This window comes from Montipora foliosa, chromosome 2, assembly GCF_036669935.1.
Source record: "Montipora foliosa isolate CH-2021 chromosome 2, ASM3666993v2, whole genome shotgun sequence".
In the NCBI taxonomy this organism is placed as follows: Eukaryota; Metazoa; Cnidaria; class Anthozoa; order Scleractinia; family Acroporidae; genus Montipora; species Montipora foliosa.
In genome coordinates, this window is record NC_090870.1 from 46300314 (window position 1) to 46320313 (window position 20000).

Here is a 20000-nt window from a genome sequence, read left to right on the forward strand (position 1 = left end):
ACTGGTGGACAGGACATTTAAAATTAATAACACCTGGACCGGTTTCCACAACAACATTAAGGAGCTTGCCAACATTCTCGGAAAGAATCAATTTCCATCCAGTCTAGTGAACAGAACTGTTAAACAATACCTTAACAAATTCTTTGCCTCCCCCCTGCACGCTTCCGCAATAACCAACTCTAATGAAATTCGCACGCACTATTACAAATTACCTTTTGTTGACCCTTTCTCGACTCACGTTCAGCGCAGAATCAAGAAGTTAACACAACGCTATTGTAAAAACTTGGACATCAAGCTAGTGTTTGCCCCATACAAGATTAAGAACTTATTCAGTGCCAAAGATGCTATTTCCAAATTATCACGATCCCGTGTTGTTTATAAATTTTCTTGCGCAGGCTGTAGTGCCTGTTATGTCGGCGAAACAAACCGACATCTTGCTACACGTGTTTGTGAACATTTAACATCTGATAAGAACTCGCATATCTTTCAGCACATTAATGGGTCAGAAGCATGCAGATCTTTATGCTCAGAGGATTGTTTTTCAATTCTTGACACCGCCTCCACGCCTTTTCAACTAAAAATCAAGGAGGCCTTACACATAGGTTGGGAAAAACCCTCATTAAACAAGCAAGTTAATCATGTCAATTTAACACTTTCATTGTAATTTTCCTCGTCCAATACCCATTGTCTTCTCATCATTGTATTTTCTATTACCTCACATTCACGTTGTTATTTAATCAGTACTCATGCATGTTATTAGCTATCTTTATATAACACCGACTAGCGGTTCACTTGTATTCACAACTGACGATGGATGTCGATCATCCGAAACATGTTTTGTAAATTTAAAATTGTGTGTTTCTATTTGAAAGATAAATATCATAATAATAATAATAATAATAATAATAATAATAATAATAATAATAATAATAAGTAAAATAAGAAATATATGCACCCTCACAGCCGTACAGCCACCTTGCACATTTTTTTTTGTTTTTCTTGAAAAAATATTTTAATCACATTTTCTGAATGAAACTTGCACCTAGATTATGGATAAATTGCGCTCTCTCTCTGAACTTTAACGAACAAGAAATCCTTTCCGACCTACAAGACATACATGGTGTGGTGGTCTGCGGGTTTTAGAGAATTATATTGACCACAAGCATGCTAATTCCGTTGTATGTGTCGAAAACACTGATGTATAAACTATCCAGAAACTAGTGTGTGCATGTCAAGGTAGCTCAAACCAGCTTCAACCATTTTTGAGGGAATGTCTCATTAGACAGACTAACTCTATAATGCTGTTTCAACGGTAATGTTATGGTACCACATGAAACCCTGCCCATAATCGTTAAACAAGATGCACATGTTACTGTGACGTAATAAATTACCATGGCAACAGAAGAACCATCTAAAAACGCCCTATATTTTGTGTTAAAGCACTAAGTATGTCAAAAACGAACTAAGGTGACCCCCATTTTGTATTGCTGAAAAGCGCTTAGCAGGCTAAGATGAAACTCTTTGCAAAGTTAAAAACAAATCTTGAGCGGATTCAGAACCGCGTTAAAATTTCCCAATTGTGAAGGTGGCTATGAATCTGCTGCAAAGAATTTTTTTAAACTTTGCAATGAGTTTTGTCTTAGCGTGCCAATTACTCTCCAGCAATAAAAAATGGGAGTCATCGAGTTCGTTTTTGAGATATTCACGTTTAAAGATAAAATATAGCGTGTTTTTCAGTGGCTATTTTTTTTGTTCATGGTAACTTTGTCACTGTGCTACAACTTCGGTTATAAATAGTTGAAATTTCGCTAGAACAGCATGTCAAGCGCGAGTCAAGTTTTTAAAACTGAGCAAAGGTTAATCCGTGCTCCCCTTTCACTGCCATGTGTGATGCCCATTCATGTGGGCAGGCACAATTTTCCTTATTACATCTCCATCGGATTCCAACTCGATCACGATGCCGTGGGCAAATCGTCATACCCAAAAATTATATCATCTATCTCAAAAACACCTTTTAAAAGCAATTAATAAGAAAATAATAACCGTTAGTTTCACGGGCAGTGATACAATCTGGCTGCACTGATCAATGTACTCGCTTCAGGGACAACTGGAAAAGTGAGGGCTCGCAGTCTCGTACAACAATACATGATTACATGGTCTTACATATCTTGCTTACTCGATTTTCGCCATTGGAGCGATTGCTGAATACCCGTCCACAAAGGAGCGTTTACCTTCACGCTAGCCGCAGTGCCGAAGTGAACGAACGTGGATTTTGCGCAGTTCAAGTCGGATAGAGTGAATTCAGTAGAATGGCTGATGCCGCAGTGCCTTAGTCGACTTACGGTTACATTGAGCTGAGTAGAGTGGCTAGTGCCACAGTGCCGCGGTGCTTACCTCATGGATTAAAGAACGAGGTACATCCAACAACACGACTGCGGCGGCACTGTGGCAGCAGTGTTTTTAGGGTCCATTTCTTCTGGCCGGGTATTCTGCTTTTGACATTAAGTCTGTAATAGGTAGTATCTGTGGATTTCGCAAAGAGATTCTCTGCTCAATATCTTAATTTAAGTGATTATATTTAAAGCTTACCCGCACGTGTCAGCAAAAGCCTAGCCTCTGTATCCAGAGAAGAATCCAACACTTTATAACTTCTCATGTGTGCCTTGATGTCCTTATCACATTTTGCTATTATTACGCATCGAACGTTTGCTGGATTGTCAGAACTTGGGCCACAAATACCCCAACAAACTCAGAATAGAACCGCATGCAGTCATAATGGTCTGTTGGCTTTGTCCTAATCTCTTGCATGACAGCTCTGACGACAAAATCACGGCACAACTCGTGAAAGTCATGAAGCGTTCGACCGGTTCAATGGTTGTTTGAGGGCTTCGAGGAAAATCCAAGCAGCGTATACTTACAGAAGGGGGGATACCTTTCTTTGTTTGTTTTGCAGGTATGTTCACAAAGTGAATTAAGGAAACTTGTTTGCGCAAAAATATGGAATGGAATGAATCTTGCTAGTATGCAAATTTTTAGGTCAGTTATTTTAATTACCGGATATGTCACTCTTAAACCAAGACAGTTAAATTTCAATGACACGTTCCCCTTGACCTACAGTAGTTCCAGTCAATTCACGTTGTATTGTGTCAGTAAACCTAGAGTCTCGACTTGTTTAGTGAATAAATCGAGATTAGCGTGTGATTTCGATATACCTCGCCTCTGCTTTGGTGGTCAAAGGTCGACTTTTGTTGACAAACAGCATGTTGAAATTAGGCCTCAAAAATCCTCCGTTTCATTTACCCAAAAATTTTATTGAATTTAATTGCAGCGGAAACATTGCTTATTCCGGTGATTATACTCTCGTTTGAGAAAGCCATGTACCAAGATGCTTTTTGACGGTCGAATTTCGCACAAATTTGGCACTCCCCTTGCAAAATGAATTTGAAGCTTTCTGTTAAGTTCTGGAAATTTCTAAAATGTGACAGCTTTATTCAAGAGTCAAATTCCAGCTTTTATTCCAGAAATTAAGTGATTCGTATATACCATTTCATCATTGATTCCAGAAATTGTTTTCCAGGTTTTGCACGTTTAGGGTTCTTTCAAAAGCTGGAAATAGCTTGAATTTGATACATCTATCAGGTGCTGCTGGAAAATGACAGTTTCTTCCAGTCTTCATTTCTTGCAGGAAACTGGAAATAAACTAGCAATAGTCTACAGCTTGTTAACAATTTTAACATTTCTCAAATGAAACAAATTTTATGTTTATTACAGTTTCTATTCTATAAATTCAACTCTTTTCAGATAAAAAAACTTAAAGAAATGTTTAGCATGCAGTTTCTTATTATGTATAAAATTTAAGAAGTAAGAAAATTCCTTTGTAGAACCAGACATGTAAACGCTATGTAAAGTTTATCATATAACTATGTTGAGCTATATAAAGGCTATTTACTGCTCCTTACTTGCTATGTAATAACTATGTAACTTGCTACATTACATAGTTCAGTCTGTGTAAAGCATATGCCATTACTATTGCAATACCATTTAAAGGTCACATAGCTCTCTGAAATAGCTTATGAATGTGAATGTGACATCTTTCGAGTTAATACATTTACTTAGCTTACGCAATGTCCTTTAATGGCTCCAAACTTTGAACATAAAAGCACTCTGTACATGGAGAAATGAAAAAGAAAGCTTATATTCCGATGTATTCAATAGGTTGTGAGAAAAACCAATCAACGGATTACCTTGTTTGAGGCTCTCTGAGTCTCATAATCGGCCTTACTCAAAAGGAACATGATGCATTACTCTCGAAAATTACACACTCTAAGTCAGCACTTAATCCTTTCAATGAACTCCAGTATCTTTCAAATCTTGCTCCGTAGAAAGATTGTCATCCTCCGCCATCTTGGATAACACGTGAGAGATCGGATCGGGAACTAGTGAGTCCTTTTCGTTTTGGTCAGCAGTCAGCAGCAGGGCGCTTATACATAGGGCGTCTATAGGGCAGTGAAACGGGCATTCCGCTCTTCGTCCAATGTGCGATGCGAAGAAGGACTGGCACGAGCGCTCCTTCCGCGTTTCCGGTGCAATTAATGGCTGCCAAAAATATCCTCTCGACGAACCGGAAATCAAGTTTTCTTTCTTTATTTTTGGGCCACCATTAGTGTATTTAAAGGCCTTTTTGATATTTTTGACCCAATACTCAATACTATTTTGTCTGTCAAGTATTTTCGTTGGAAGCTGCTTAAATTTGAGTGAAGTAAGACAATGTCGAATGCAGGTATGTCCTGCTTACTGTGACCAAGGGTAACCGGTCGTTTGGACAACGTGTCAGCTTGCTAACGACCTGTTTGCCAACGTATGAAGTTTATTCGCCAACGTCTAATGTCAGTTCGCCAACGCTTATATGTCAGTTCGCCAAAGTCCAAAATACTTTGTGAAATAGATCTGAAATGTATTTACAAATTACCAAACGAAGATAATGTGACCTTTGATCAAAGATGAATTGTTTGATTCGGCTTGAAAATGTTCGTTTCAGTCTCACCAATCTCTCTCTCTCTCCCTCTCTCTCCCACGCCATCCACGGCTTTATCTCTGAACATAAACCGGCTGTAAAACCCTTTTATTAAACATTTGCGTAGTTAAAGAGCCATCAAGTTGAAATATGTTTGTTTGATTACGCGCTTAGAAGCGTTCACTTGTTTCCCGCAAGTTTCGCCTACGTGTTTGTTCTACTCTCGCAGAGGGTTTTTGCATTGTTTGAAACACTGATTAAATATTTGCGGCGAAACTTTTTCCTTCCCCCACTCAACTATTAAATGTTCCCCCTACAGCCTGCTTCTCTAATTAGAATTAGAAACGCGATAAAAACAATGTGTCTGAGCTCATTAACTTCGCTTGTGCGGCATGTTGCAAGGAGGTGAGAACTTTTTGAACTTGAATAGGATATTGTTTAAACGTTTAATGATATGTAACTACAAAAAAGAACAGATAACACCAACAATATCTGCCAATCCAATTCCTGCGATTTTGATCCGGCTTAATCAGGAATTGCTGTATAAAAGGGCTGTGATTTTCTGTTCAATTCAACCCACTCATCTTATCAAAGTATTTTTGCTGATCAAATATTTTTAGAAGAGTCACTCGAGATGGAAAGCTATTATTGTATCTATTGCAATGAGGAGGTAACAGCGAGACAGGAAGCGCTCCTCTGCGATGGCTGCAACAAATGGCAACATCGACGTTGCAACACGGGAATTTCGAGACAGCAGTATAGAGATGCTGTTAAGTCCGGATTAGAGGTGGTTTGGCGATGCCTATATTGCAGTGAGATCTCTGATCCACTTGCGGAGAGTAGCAGAATCGAGGAAGAGATGGATGCCTTTGACATTCCGCCATCTTTTGGTATGCTTGTTTTTTCACTTTGTAAAATTAAGCGTTCCTTACTTGTTAACCTCATCTTCTCCCGCGCTTACCGGCAAGAGTTTCAAAAAAGAAATCTAAGACGACATTTGGCGAAAAACCAACTCCTCATGGTTAATGAGACAGGTGAGGGGGTCGTCCTAGGTTTTAATGTTCCAGATCAAGGTGTCTCTTCTAATATTAAACCAGTATTCGGTCTATTTTCAGCTTTAAAATTTCTACTTTGCCGATTTTTCGAAGTAATTGGTATTTGTGCTTTCCAAAATTTCAAGGAAAGTATCCAGAAATCTTTCGTTGTATAGTTTTATTGCATCAATCGCTTAATTTTTGAAAGCATAAAATATGTTCCTTACTTCCTGACGACCATATGCGACATACTGGCAGTGTATTGTTCATCCGAAAGGGAATCCCTGCAAGGCGTCAGTGACAGAACGAGACGGGGTTTTCAGGCCTGGCCAGCATAATCACAACCATACAGTGGAGGTGCGGGCAGCAACCGCAGCCAAGATAGTCTCCCGCGTGAAGAGTAAGGAGTTGGAGGAGAAGTTCAAGTCAGCGTCAGCAATAGTGGATGAGGTAACCATACACTCATTTTTTAAGCATAGCATAGCGAAAGAGACTCAGAGTACATTTAGAGAACTCAGCGATGAAAATGTTCTTTAAAAGAATAGCGAGGCTGAAATTTGAGAAAATTTAAGAAGTTGTAATTGAAATTTGTAGACGACGTTTCAACGTTTGGCTAATGTCATTATCAAGTCAAAAAAGGGAAAGATAAAAAATGTTTAAATACTAAAACGACAATAGGTGATGGAATGTTCTTAAACAAAGAGCTTTCCGTGAATGGAATCAGTCTACGTGGAATCTGCGTGTTGAGACTAGAATTGCTGCTTGGTGAAAAGCATCTCACATTTTCCTTGGCACTTTTTTTTTTTTAAGTCATGTTAGATGAACTGACTGCTGCACCTTGTCCAGCCCTCCCTAAGCCTGCGCATGTGGCTAGAGCTGAAACCGACTCCGACAGAAACTCAGACCCGAGCAACCGAAAGATCTGGACTTCGAAATGGGCGAGGAATGTCTCCCTCCCGGTTTCTTCCAAGCCGACCTGACAGTTAAGCAGAGAAGGCATCTGATCTTCGCCAGACAGGAGCAGCTAAATACCCTGGCCAAGGCTAAATCCTGGTACATGGACGGAACCTTCAAGCTTGTGCGACACCCATTCAAGCAGCTACTGACGGTGAATACTTTCGTCCGATCCGGGGAATATGCAAAGCAAGTCCCGCTTGTGTTTGTCCTGATGGCCAACAAGAAAGAAAAAAGACTACAAGAAGGTATTAATCACTGTTTAGTTATAAAATAATAAAACTGAGAAAACATTATGCAGTCTATTGAGCATTAAAGTAAAGATAAAGACAACGCAATATTCGGAATCGAACTGGGAAAACATTATGCAGTTTCCAAGTATTATAGTAAGGAATCGAACTCGAAAACGTTATGCATATGCAGCTTCCAAGTATTAGTAAAACTATCTAAACCTCTTTCTACTAATCAATATCCTAGAATTTGTGTCCAATGAAAAACTGAAGCAGTATCGAAACAAGCGAGGCTATTCGACAGCTGGGAGAAGTACGAAAGGAAAGAGAAGACCGCCGCACAGTTGCTGAAAACGTGCTCACATCTCAACGGCCCCACTCGTGGAAACTGAAGAAGTCAGTAAAAATCACAACCAAAAAACGGTTCCTTTAGGAGCCACCAAGTTTGCAAAAGAATATGACCAGCAATAAACTATCAATAAAGAAAGCTAATAAAATTTGAGGGGGGATTGGGGCGTATTGAAAGGTTCAATAACAAATATGGCAGTTCAGGTATTTAAAGGGCTTGATGAATTATTGTTCCTATTGCAGTCTCGCAAATAATGGTCACGCGTGACATAGCTCAACTGTAAGGTTACGAATGCATTCAGAATTTAGTACCCGTTGAAGATAATTTTAGAATATAAGAATGTAATGGAACTAGTAAAAGATAAAGTAACGAGGTTTGCCGTATTTTTACATCAAGAAATGACATTTATCAGTGATAGTTTTAGTAATAAGGTTAATTAAGGTTCGGTCATTTATATCAGCGAATCAAACCGGCGAAAAGTGAATAAAGAGTCTTTCGCAAGGAATCGCAAAAATTAATAAGCGACATTCACGAGCCTTGTCCTAACGTTGTTAGTTTCATTGATTGGTATCATCGGGCGAATCGTCTTTAGCTTCGGGCGAATCTCCGTCGGGCGAACAGGCTTTCGGGCGAAACAACCGTAATTCCACATCAACAATCCCTCTCATGAAGTGAATTGCAAGTTATCTAATTGACAATTATTTTCAACAAAAAAGGTGTTTTTGGACGTTGGCGAACTGACATATAAGCGTTGGCGAACCGACATTAGACGTTGGCGAACCGACTTCATACATTGGCGAACAGGTCGTTGGTGAAACGACCGGTATTCTGACCAAGCCGTGTTCCGCTGCTTCTTTTAGGAGTACTCCACATTACTCCACTCTAAATTTTACACATGTTTAAGATTGATAGCTTTTACATAACACAGTAAAAAACCAGGTGGATGTATAATTTGGATATAGCAGCGTTTCAGAACTTCAAACTTGCTCACTTAAAATTGCTCGCGACGAATCGGATTCCCCGTCACAGTCAATTTTACAAACAATATTTTAAAACTATTTGCAAGATTTCACCCGCTTGGGAAAATCAACAAACAACAAATACGGTTTAATCAGGGCGCTTGTAATTCCATCTTGATAATTTAAACAAAATACGAGTAAAGCTTGCTGTTAATACTCTGTCCGAAAAAGTTTGCAAAGACATGGCTTTGCATGAAAACACCACAGAAAAGACACAAGAATTTATGAAAATGTGAAATGCTTTGGAATGTCTTCAAAGATAACAGTTCACTGCAGTCAATAACAGATCAACGTGTTACCAGCTTAAACCAACTACTTAATTACTGTACTTAAAAGCCTGGAAACAAGAACTTCAACAAACATTCCACAGAAGGACTGATGTGTAAGAACACTTCATAGCACGGCAAACAATGTTTGATCTCGAGGTAATATATAGACTAAACTTAAAATGGATCACAACAAAACAATGCAAAACTGATAAGTTATTGTAAATACCATGTCCTTGCCCCCTATGCAAAAAAGCCATACTATTCCATGGCAACTCCTTCATATTTTGTACCAACTGAGGACAAAGCAATGATTCCAGTTCCTTGTAGAATATCCTCCCCTGAGGAAAAGCAATTTGTAGCCTATCACTACTGCTACGTTTTAAGACTCCCCATCCCCTCCCAAACCCCATATTGTTTTCTTTGCCTTTGTGCAGTTTGGCCCCAACAAATAAGCTAACCTGTGGCTGATCAATATGATCACATTTTGTTCCACCGTCTGAAACATAAATAAAATAATTAAGAGCATGAGCCCTGGAACATACCTTAAAAAATAACAATGACTGTATTTATTGTTAGGCTTGACTAGCAACACCACACAGAGAACTTAAAAAATATAGCATAACTATTTCACACTCAAGGATCACAGGCATCTATTTTTGAGGGTCTGAGGGCTTATTTAAAGAAAAGAAAACAAAAATGTGTGTCCGATCTAGCCCTTTTACTCAATCAATTAGTACATATCAATACAGTAACTCTCTGTTTCATATTGTTTCCAAGGTGTCAGTAAAAGGCCTTAAAGGACTTCTACATCTGCATCTAGTGAGGACATATTCCAGCACTTGGCAAGGTCCCTTTTTGACTTGTGGCCGTTTCTGCTTAGGTGGCCTCATACACCACGAGCCTTTTTGGAGACAATCACCGCCAAGCTGGCCACGTCTGCTGAATAATTTTCATGGTCAAATATTTGTTAATCCCTGCTACGTGATTCAGTCTTCCATACATGTACTATCTGGCTGTTTCTGTGATTAAAGCTTTTAATTTCACACAGAATTTGTTTCATTTGTTAGCCTTATTTTGGGGTTGAGAGTTTGCTTTCTAAATTTCTCCCCCTCATTCTACAGACTAACCCTAACTTTTGTGTATGATGTTTCCTCAACTCAGCCACCATTCACACACAATATTCCCCTCAAACTACCTGCTAATTAGTGAATGTTTTAGTTAGTAGAGAGAAACACCTTCTTGTAAGGAGGATTCTTCTATCAACACCAATTAAGAAAGCTACAAAGGTTGCTAGGTTAACTGCTGCTTCATGTATTACTATTAAATAACCAATCTTAATTTCACTTGGACAGTTCATCTTTAATTTAATATGGCTCCTTCGTGGGGTACCAGACACAAATGGTAACATAATTAATGTTTAACTACTGTTTGCAAGACATTATGTTTTGGTGCGATATTGTTTCTTGTCGCCTGTTTAAATTACATGTATTTTATGTCATCTGTATTTCGAACACGAATTAGATGTTTTTGCCATACATTCCGTCACTCCCCTCAGAGGGTTTTTGATTCAAATGCTTAACCACTCTGCAAAATTCCAGTCTTATTGATTGAGTTATAGAGACTATAATCCAAAAAAATACATTTATCACTCTTTTGTAAAGGTCAATCAAAAAATGGAGATCCTAGCATTTGTGTCTTTGTAATATCTTGTCTCATATTTCCAGTTTCATTTTTTTTTGATTTTGCAAATTAGAAGATTGTAGGACTTATTTTCAGATAATTAATGGTAAGAGGTAACAATATTTAGCTCTATTTTCTATTTTGTTTTGAAAATAGCATGTTACCATTTCTGCTTGTGAGAGCTAACCATAAATAGGTTTACCAAATTCTCTTGACACTAACTATACAACTGTTCATACTAACTAGTAAGCTACGATGGTATGTCATTTCGCCTGAGGTGCACTCTGGTCAGCCTGTGTTCAGTAAGCTCTCAATAATGACAATAAAAAACACTTTGCCCAAATCCTGTGCCAATAATATCTCTGAACATGACTGATTTCTTAAGACATAATTAAACTTTGCACAACTATTGTACTCACAGTAAGGCACATAATTAGCTAAATAATCATTCAACTACAGAAAATATTGTGGTAATCAGTGGCGGATCTAGACCTTGAGCTAAGGGTTGGGGGTTGCTTGCCCTGCCGGCTTTTTCTCCTGCGGTAAAGTAGTTTTGAGGTAAATGCAAGCATTGTGATGGGTTCTTTCTTTGTTGGGATTTTGCTATGCCAACCATTTCTTTGGAACCGGTCATAAGCTGTGTCATTTTTGTTTTTGAAAAGCCACAAATTCAGGAAAAAACCATGGCCCGAGTACCATATGACAAACTACTTTCTAACTAAGCTTGCCAAAGCCATACTGAGGAATATTGCACCTTGGTCATTTTTGTATGGACCTCGCTGCGCTCCATCTTTAGTTCCACAATGTTCAACCAATATTCCCCAGTATGGCCCTCCAGCTCGGTTAGTAAGAGCTTAATTTTTCCAAGTGGTTACTTGAATTTTGACTTGCCTTTTAGGTCCTTCAACACACACCATGAGTCGTGAAAATACTCACCAGAATATAAATTAAATGTAAAAAAAACCATGGCTTATAACCTTTTCCATGGAAATGGCTTGTATGGCTCTGAACAAGAAAGCACCAATCAAAACACTTGGATTTACCTAAAGACTATAGGTTATAGGAGAGACCAATCAAAAACAGAGGGAAAATGTTTGTTACATTAACATCAGCTATGTGTCTGGGACATCTGAAGAATTTTTTACCTCGTTCAAATCAAAAAAGTCGTCTGTGATGTCCTGTAAAAACAATTCTTCCAATTCTTCGAGTGAGTCGCCGATCTGAACACTTGCCGCCATTTTGAAAAGGCTTTTTAGTAGACCCCAGTCTACTGCATCACACATTTTTGCTCGGACCCGCACGTTTCACCGCCCGGTCTCTTTCCGCCCTGATGGTGCTCCACGCGCCGTCGCGGACTGGTGCAAGAAAGCATGTGAGGTGGAAAACGGTTTTGACTGCTAAGGCACAAGTACTGGGTGAAGTCAGGATACGATGAGGCATATTCCAGGGTGATATATTATTTCCTCTCCTGTTTGTTATCTGCCTAATACCGCTATCGCTAATCCTGCGGAAAGCGAACGTAAAATACAGTAGTATGGATGGAAAGCTAAACTATTCTAGATTTGTGCTATGCAAAAAGCCGCACGAAAAATGACCTATTAGACGAGAAATAACATTTTTTCCAAAAGCGTCGTAAATGGTCATTTTTCGTAAAATAGGAAACGGGGGACCAAGGGAAAATTTGCAAAAATAGCCGATTTTTTGGTCGAACTTTGGAAGGCTAAAGAAATAGGAAATACAAGTTGCCTGATGGCCTAATTAGTATGGATTGAAAGCTAGACTATCCTAGATTTATGCTATGAAAAGAACCGCATGAAAAAAGACCTATTAGACGAGAAATAACATTAAATCCAAGCAAAGCTATAGCAATGGCCATCTGCCCTATCATTGCTCATTTTAGTACTTACGCGCGCGCTCGATGCATGACGTGGCATGTGAATTTGCGTGCGCTGCAAGGATGCGCTGTAGCTCCACTCGCGCGTGCACTCGAATGGGCTAGTGCCGCATGCGTAAATGCTGATCTTGTAACCCTCTCATCTTTCCTGATTTTGCAAATTTACTCGTTTATATCTCTGCTTCAGGACGGTGAATTTTTTTTTTCATTTCTCGCATGTTAGCTTAGATTAATTTAAAGTGTTTGTCTTTCAAATTTAAAAAAATTCTGTGGGTGAAAAAAACAATTCGAGAGACATTTAAAAAAAGCTGACTTTTCTGAAAAACTGACCTACAGATTCTGTTGAATTTTAAATATCTTAGAGATTCTAACATTATCTGGTAATGCTGAATGGGAAGATTTCACCGTCCCGTTTTTTTTTCAAAAAAGAAAATATATCTTGATTTAAAGGCTCAAAGAAATGCCCTAATCTATGTGAGAAATCTACGATGAGTACTTAATAACCTGGCCAAATTTCGTCTTGATATGATTACCCTAACTGTATCTAAGGACAAGATATGTTTATAATTTTGAAAACAAGAGAAACTATTTCGAGCCACCTTAAGACGATTTTGCCAATATTCTGTAATTTGTCATTTTTTCTAAATATATTTGATTAGCTCTGACAGATCTGATAGAAAATGTGTGTGCTTAGAACTGAGCAAATTTTCAAAGAAATTTCCCGAAGGGAACTCGAGAAAATTAGGAGTTAATTTCGCAGATTTGCTCACGCTGACGTCAAAAAGATTTGAAAACCACGCGCGATTCAGGCGTTACGCACCACACTGGTGCTCAGCTTCCGTGCGGCCATAAAACTTTTAGGGAGCCTCCATTTATTGTCACCCACAAAGTATTGGTTTGTAATTGTTATACTCATTACCCCCCTTCAATAATTTGTGGGTTACAGTTGTCATTCGTTACAGTACAATAATTTGTGGGTGACAATAGGCCTTATTCATGATTACGAAATATGCTCAAAATTCACCACCAAGCCTGGTTAAACAAAATTATTTTCATTATCTCGACATGGATTACTATCCACAGGTGGGTTTTCTTTACAAGTTTGCTCTTTGAAATTAGGTAGTCAGGCGTTATCGCCCATAAGGACTGTTGTTCCTCACTATGATCGAATAATGTATGTATTTTCTATTGGTATAAAAGTATTAAGAAAAAGGATAATGGTTGCGGCTTTAACACTCAGTCTAGCGTTAAATCAAGTTCTATTGTCCAGTGTTCCCCTAGGGATTCAACACCAGTGAGTTGACACTAGAGTACTGTCAACACTGGTGTTACAAAGTGTTTCTCTCAAGTGTGACCGCAGCAAAAGTATGGGTGGTTTTCACGTTGCGTCATCGCAGCAATGTTGGTGGACAAGAAGAAAAGTTCTCTCATTAGCTCCTTTTGTTCGTCTACCAGCAATTCTACATTGCAACATTGTTATTTGTGTCCCTAGAGATTGTTTGCTAACAACTCATAGATAATTGCCTATTTATAAGGAGTTTTACAGAGCATTCATTTTCTCTATCGCAAAGTAGTCTACGAGTTACGCCCTGAGTTGTTTAAAGCTTATTTCGAATCCGTTGGTGATGTCCGACACGAATAGCCGACACAAGAAGATAACGCGGTGAGTTTGCGACTTCTGAAAAGCATACGTTGGTTCAGCAAGTTTTGGGCTTTTTAAGTATTAATGTCAACTCAACTTGATCCTCAGGGAAAGAAACTCCAGGCAAAACAGGCGCTTGACACAGACACGGTCCAACTGAATACAAAGGAAATCAAAATCAATTTAAGCTCAACGCATAGCTCGAAAACATATTGGACCAGATACAAGCATCGAACTGAAGAAACCAAGAGCAGCAGCAGCAACATTTTCTCTGTCGTTACTGAGGACAAAAAAGCTCCTCTACAAGCGGAAGCAAAGATCGTCGATTGGTACAAAGACGTCGAAGACTGCGAATCATAACGTCGGAGTTTGCGTCAACGAACAACAGGCAACAGAAGCGGCCAGCAATGAAAGAAATTGGGCAAAAGACTTCAAACGTGTCGATGAGAAACGGCAAAAGTCCTCTCACGCCTATCTCTGATGATCATATTTTCTGTGGTAAGTCTCAGTAACTTGCTTTAACATGTATAGCGATAGTTGGATTTCTCGTGCTACTCTACAATAGTATCGATCTATTCTAAATGCATTTTGTTGTCTAATTAATAGGAAACAAAAAGTGTAAAACGTACGTTCGCTTCAACGACGTGAATTAGAACGTAAAAATAATTTGGTTTCTATTTTCCCTGAGTGATGACTTGTAATGACCTGTAATAAGAGCATGCACGCACAGTAGTGAACAAAATGTTGCAGGCTCAGAACATCTGAACATAAGGTCGATGGCCGTGGGACTGACTGTGGTCGATATAGCTCCTGCTTTATCCCCGGCTTTATCCCAACCAAACTGATGGGAAACAAAGTTGATCCAGCTTTTTCATCTGATGTCACATAAAAAGGAATGACTTTAGAAACATGTGAAAGCAAAATACAAAATCAGTTTCTCGCTATGCGTCATCAGACGAGTTAATTCCTCAATGCTTGGACTGAAAACGTCTAGATGCACAGGGAGGGGGGTGGAGGGGAGTTTAATATCGGATAGCAGCGGACATTGGATATTTGCTCATATCAATACCTCTTTAGTGGCACTGAAGAACAATTAGATGAAAAAGGCATGCAACTGAATCTCTCTTTGAAATAAATCACGCACGATCTCAAGAAAAGACACATACATCGTAAACTTCATGTATCGTAGACTTCAGGACATAGCTATATTAATGTTCAAAGTTAAGCAGGGCACCTGTCCAATATATAGCTAATGTATTTAAGCAATATGATGGAGACTATAGTTTAAGAAATGCTGACTTTGTAATTCCACGTTTTAAAACAGTGACGTATTAAGTGACGTACGGCAAGCATTCCATCGTGCAGACTCAGCTAAGAGTGTAAAGGCTGAATGTAACTTCAATAATTTTACGAATTATACAAGAAAATTGAATTTATCTTCAATTATGACTGAACTGACCTGTGGGTCGGACTGTTTTTATGCAATTCTTTACATTATCCTCTCAGTAGTTTAAGTCATTTTGGCAAGATTTCCGCAAAGGTCCCTACTTCATTATGCATGCACTCCTTTGTTTCAAGAAAACAATAGCGAAAACAATAGACGTCCTTTGGGACTGTGGCGCTTTGTTCTTTCTTTTTAGAGGTTTTTTTTCCTAAGTCTATATGGACTTAAAAAAAAGTCAGTCTAACTTCTGTCTGAAATGCGGAAAATCGAACAGTTTTTCCTGCAATTTCGGCACTTTTCCTGCAATTTTACCCATTTCTCAGTTTTAGAATGAGCGCAAGAAGTGGAGTTTCAAGCAATCGTTGTAATAGGGTTCAGATTCGCAAACATAACAAACAAACCAAATAAAAGTACTATCATAAGAAATATAATGGCTACCTGCTCTTTTTATCGTGAAATTGTTCTTCCTGTCTGCTTAAAAATTCGCCGAAACACTGCAAAGTGTATATTTTCTTCCTTTCCTGTATTTAGGATCACGAACGGTGCATTTAGAGGGATTTTGCGATTTATCGCTCTTTGTAGAGATCGGCAATATGCTCAATGATACTTCCAAGTAAATAACTTTGGTAGAGATCCATTGAATGTTCCCCCTACGAGGCATACTTCGTTTCACTCCCCATCATGTCTTTTCAATGCCCTGCTGTGGGCTCGTTTGTCTGGGTCGACGAAGTTTAGGCGATGGTTAACTGCGGTGAGATGATGTTAGCCCTTGTCTTGTAGGCAGTTGTAAACTTTCCGGCCACAGGTAGCTAGGGCTAATATTTTTTCCAGGAAAGTTTACCGTCAGAAAATTAATATGTGTTCTGGCGGATTGAAGGCTATCCATTGCAGTTTTTTCTTGAGCATCGCGAAACAGATCCATCTCCCGATGCGGCACTTTGTCTTTGCCAACTGACTGCGTTTTCACACAGGTTTTGGACACAGAAGACGAAAGTAAATTGTTTTCTTTGCACCACTCTATGCACAACTCTGGAAAGGCTATAAAGCAGGGACAATTTCCAAATGATCAAATCTCCCATTGATGTGACCCTTTTACTTCGGTAGCCATCTTGATTATTACGAAGACACAAGTTTGCTTCAAAAGAAGGGAAATATGAAACGATTTTAATTGCAATGAACTCGTGCATGAAAGTTTCCCATGAAAGATGCACCAATCAGACTTTAAGCGTCGTATACTCTTCCACGCAGCGAACTTATAAGTGTGCCGCACGCACGGGGCATGAAGGAAAAGCAGGTCACAGTTCACAGCAATACTGGAAAACCTAAAACTATCACAGGGACTAACCTTAAGCCTAAACAGTGCCTTTAGTCGTGATTAGGGTTACGGTTAGCATTATTAAAGGGATGGGTTGTTTCAAGAGTAGTAAAACAGGGATCTCTTAACGGTAACCTACAAGTGTAAGTTCGATTGTAGGTGCTCGGCGCTGCACGTGTATATAATTACGTATCATTGTTATGTAAATAGTCAGCCAGAATTCAAAATAAATATCATTTTCAAGGTGTGAATTAGCAACTTGACACGTTAGTTCAGTGGTAAAGAACAGGGACAAGAGTTCAAGGCAAGCTGCGAGTGACATATCATGAGATAAAATGGCAGAAAAAGCCGAGCGGGATCTGGAAATAAGAACAAGACGAAGGGATAGAAAGTGGAAAGCTGGGACAAAAACGAGTAACGGTGTGGGCGGTGAAGGGAAAGAAGAGAGAGAGGGAGGGAGAGAAAAAATGAGATCCGTTTTTATTCATCCCGTAAGTGCAAATTACCCATGTATATATTCGGTTCTCTTGGGCATACGTATTGTTCTACAAAACAATAGCGCTAATGAATAATTAATTTATTCTGCATGCATAATGAGGTAGGGACCTGTACGGAAATCATTCCGTCATTTTAATAGCAGTTTTAGTCAGTTTATAATTGGGGTATTTTAAGAAAAGTTGTATATGCTTAATATTATTTATATAATATTTTGTTGTGTCAGCAATTAGTATTCTATGTTAAAGTATTTGACATTTCAATAAAGTTATTATTATACATTAGCATAAATACACAGGTGATTATACAAAATCGCGCGCTCTAATTGGCTCGCTATCTCGGATTATCAGCCGATAATCACCTCGACGGACAGAATGCCTGCCAGTAGTCCTTTTGCCACTGTAAGTGAAGATGATTTGGCGTTGAAATGTTTTGTTTTTCTCTTTTTTGAAATAATCACCTGTGTATTTATACTAAAACAATTATTCGCCTCAGGCTCAGTGATTATCGGTGAATATTCACCTTGACTTCGTCTCGGTGAATATTCACCGATAATCACTAAGCCTTCGGCGAATAATTGTTAATTCGCTTGATTACGAAGCCCCGGATAGGACCCATCAAGAATTTGAAAAGATTAGTAAGACGGCTGATCACTCATCCAAAACGGCTTTTTCAGTAGTCCTTAAACTTCAATAATCATTTAAGACTATCAACATTTTATTATTATAAGACAGATTTACCATATTTGTTACCCACAACTAGCATAGCTGTTTAAAGTAGGCAACAATAAACCATAATAGAAAAGGCTCAAAGAAAGCAATAATCAACAACAACAACAACAACAACAGCGTCTGCCATGAAAAACATTTTCAAAATAAGAAACTATTACAAAATAAGTAAACGTAAATTATCACAAAAATGAAGTAGATCAATTTAATCTGAATCTGGAAATAAAGAAAGGAAAGAAGATTAACTGGTGCACTCTACCAGCATAAACCTCCTCAGTCTCCAAAAAAAAGCCTTCAGAAGTCATCAAGTGGTATGTCCATTTCGTTTGAAAGAGGTTTTCTTTAGTCTCGTAGTTTAGGATGCATCGTATTCCAAATTCTCGGACCAGTTCTAGAAAAGGAGAACAGTTGTTGACGAATTCTAGATCTCTGAACGTAAAGCTTTAATTTAGACACGATGACGAAGCGTGAAGCTTGTGTGGTCGTGTGAAGAAAAATACAGATTAAAGTAACACAAATAAATTGGAAGAAAATACGTACAATCTGAAACATTGTACTGAATTACTTAAGTTAAAAATAGGATGAAGATACGCACCCTATTCGATTTTCCGAAAGTTGAACAATTTAAGTGTCTGAATGAAATGAATGTATATATTTGAATTGCGGTTTATAGATGAAAGGTAGGGGTGATCCTTGCGGCTTATCTGGACGATTTTATTAAGGAATTTTGTTTTTCTCTTATCTATCATTGAAGCCACCTGAATTTTCCAAGGTGACTATAAGAGACAATTCGTTTTAATTGTCAAGATAAGTGAGAGGATCTCTTCTCACTTTCACTCTTAAAAGTGTCCGTTTTTGCCAAGTGTTAGTGAAAAACATAGTAGCATTGCTCCGGCTGTTGGAATTAAAAAGTGCCTTGTGTCCATGTGAAAGGGTGTTCATAAGGCTGGCCCTCTGTACGCAAGAGGCACTGCCGCTTCGATTCTTAAACATCAACTTAATTAATAACAATTATAATTACTTTCAAGGGTGTTGCAATTGGATTTCGAAAGCACGGTTTCAGAAAGCATGTCTTTTGGTAAGCTGTAAATTGTTTTTGCCGTTCTGCATTATCTTCCAAGTGATAGGCGAATCCTGACTGTTACAGCCTCCCCAAACCACAAGTGAGTAGTTAATAGATAGTAGGATTAATTTGAAATGTAAGGCTGCCAGAAAGTCCGTTGGTAGAAACTTCGAGGCTTTGAGAAGATTCAGTTTATTGACCACAGTTTTCTTAACGTCGCAAATGTGTTGCCCCCAGTGGAACGTTGAGTAAATTTGTTACCCCTAAAAGTTTGCTCTCTTATCAACCCAGACAATGGGTCTGCCCTCTAGCCAATAGAAGGAAGCATGATTTCGCATTTTCGTGGGTGTGGTGTAAGATGATTCTCAGTGCGCCACTTGTAACGCTCGTTTAAGACACTACAGACCTTATTCATAAATAAGTCTGTTTACGAGCCAAGTGGCCCATCAGAGCCGGAGCTTATCTCGGTTTCTGTGGCATTTATTCATAAATGGCACCTGTTTATTCTTTTGCTAATGTGCAAATTAGCCTACCAATTCACTGAAGGGTATCGACTGTACTGCACTATTTTTAAGGGCCTGTTTATACAAGAGGGAGGATAAGCCTGGTGCTCGGATTACCCAAGCACTCACACGTTTCTTTTTTTTTTCTCAAGCGGCGTGTTTATAAGGCAGATAGGGTTACCCTAGCACCTTATCTGAGAGCAAGGATTTCCCTTAACTTGTACAAGGGTACAAACCCGGGCTATCCTTTTTACCCTCCTCCGTGGGTTACCCTTGCAACAGAGTTACTCTACCTGCTTGTAAGTGACACCTAAAGATGTAAACTGCCTTTTGTAATTTAGGAAGGTTTTTGAACCAAAGCGGACCT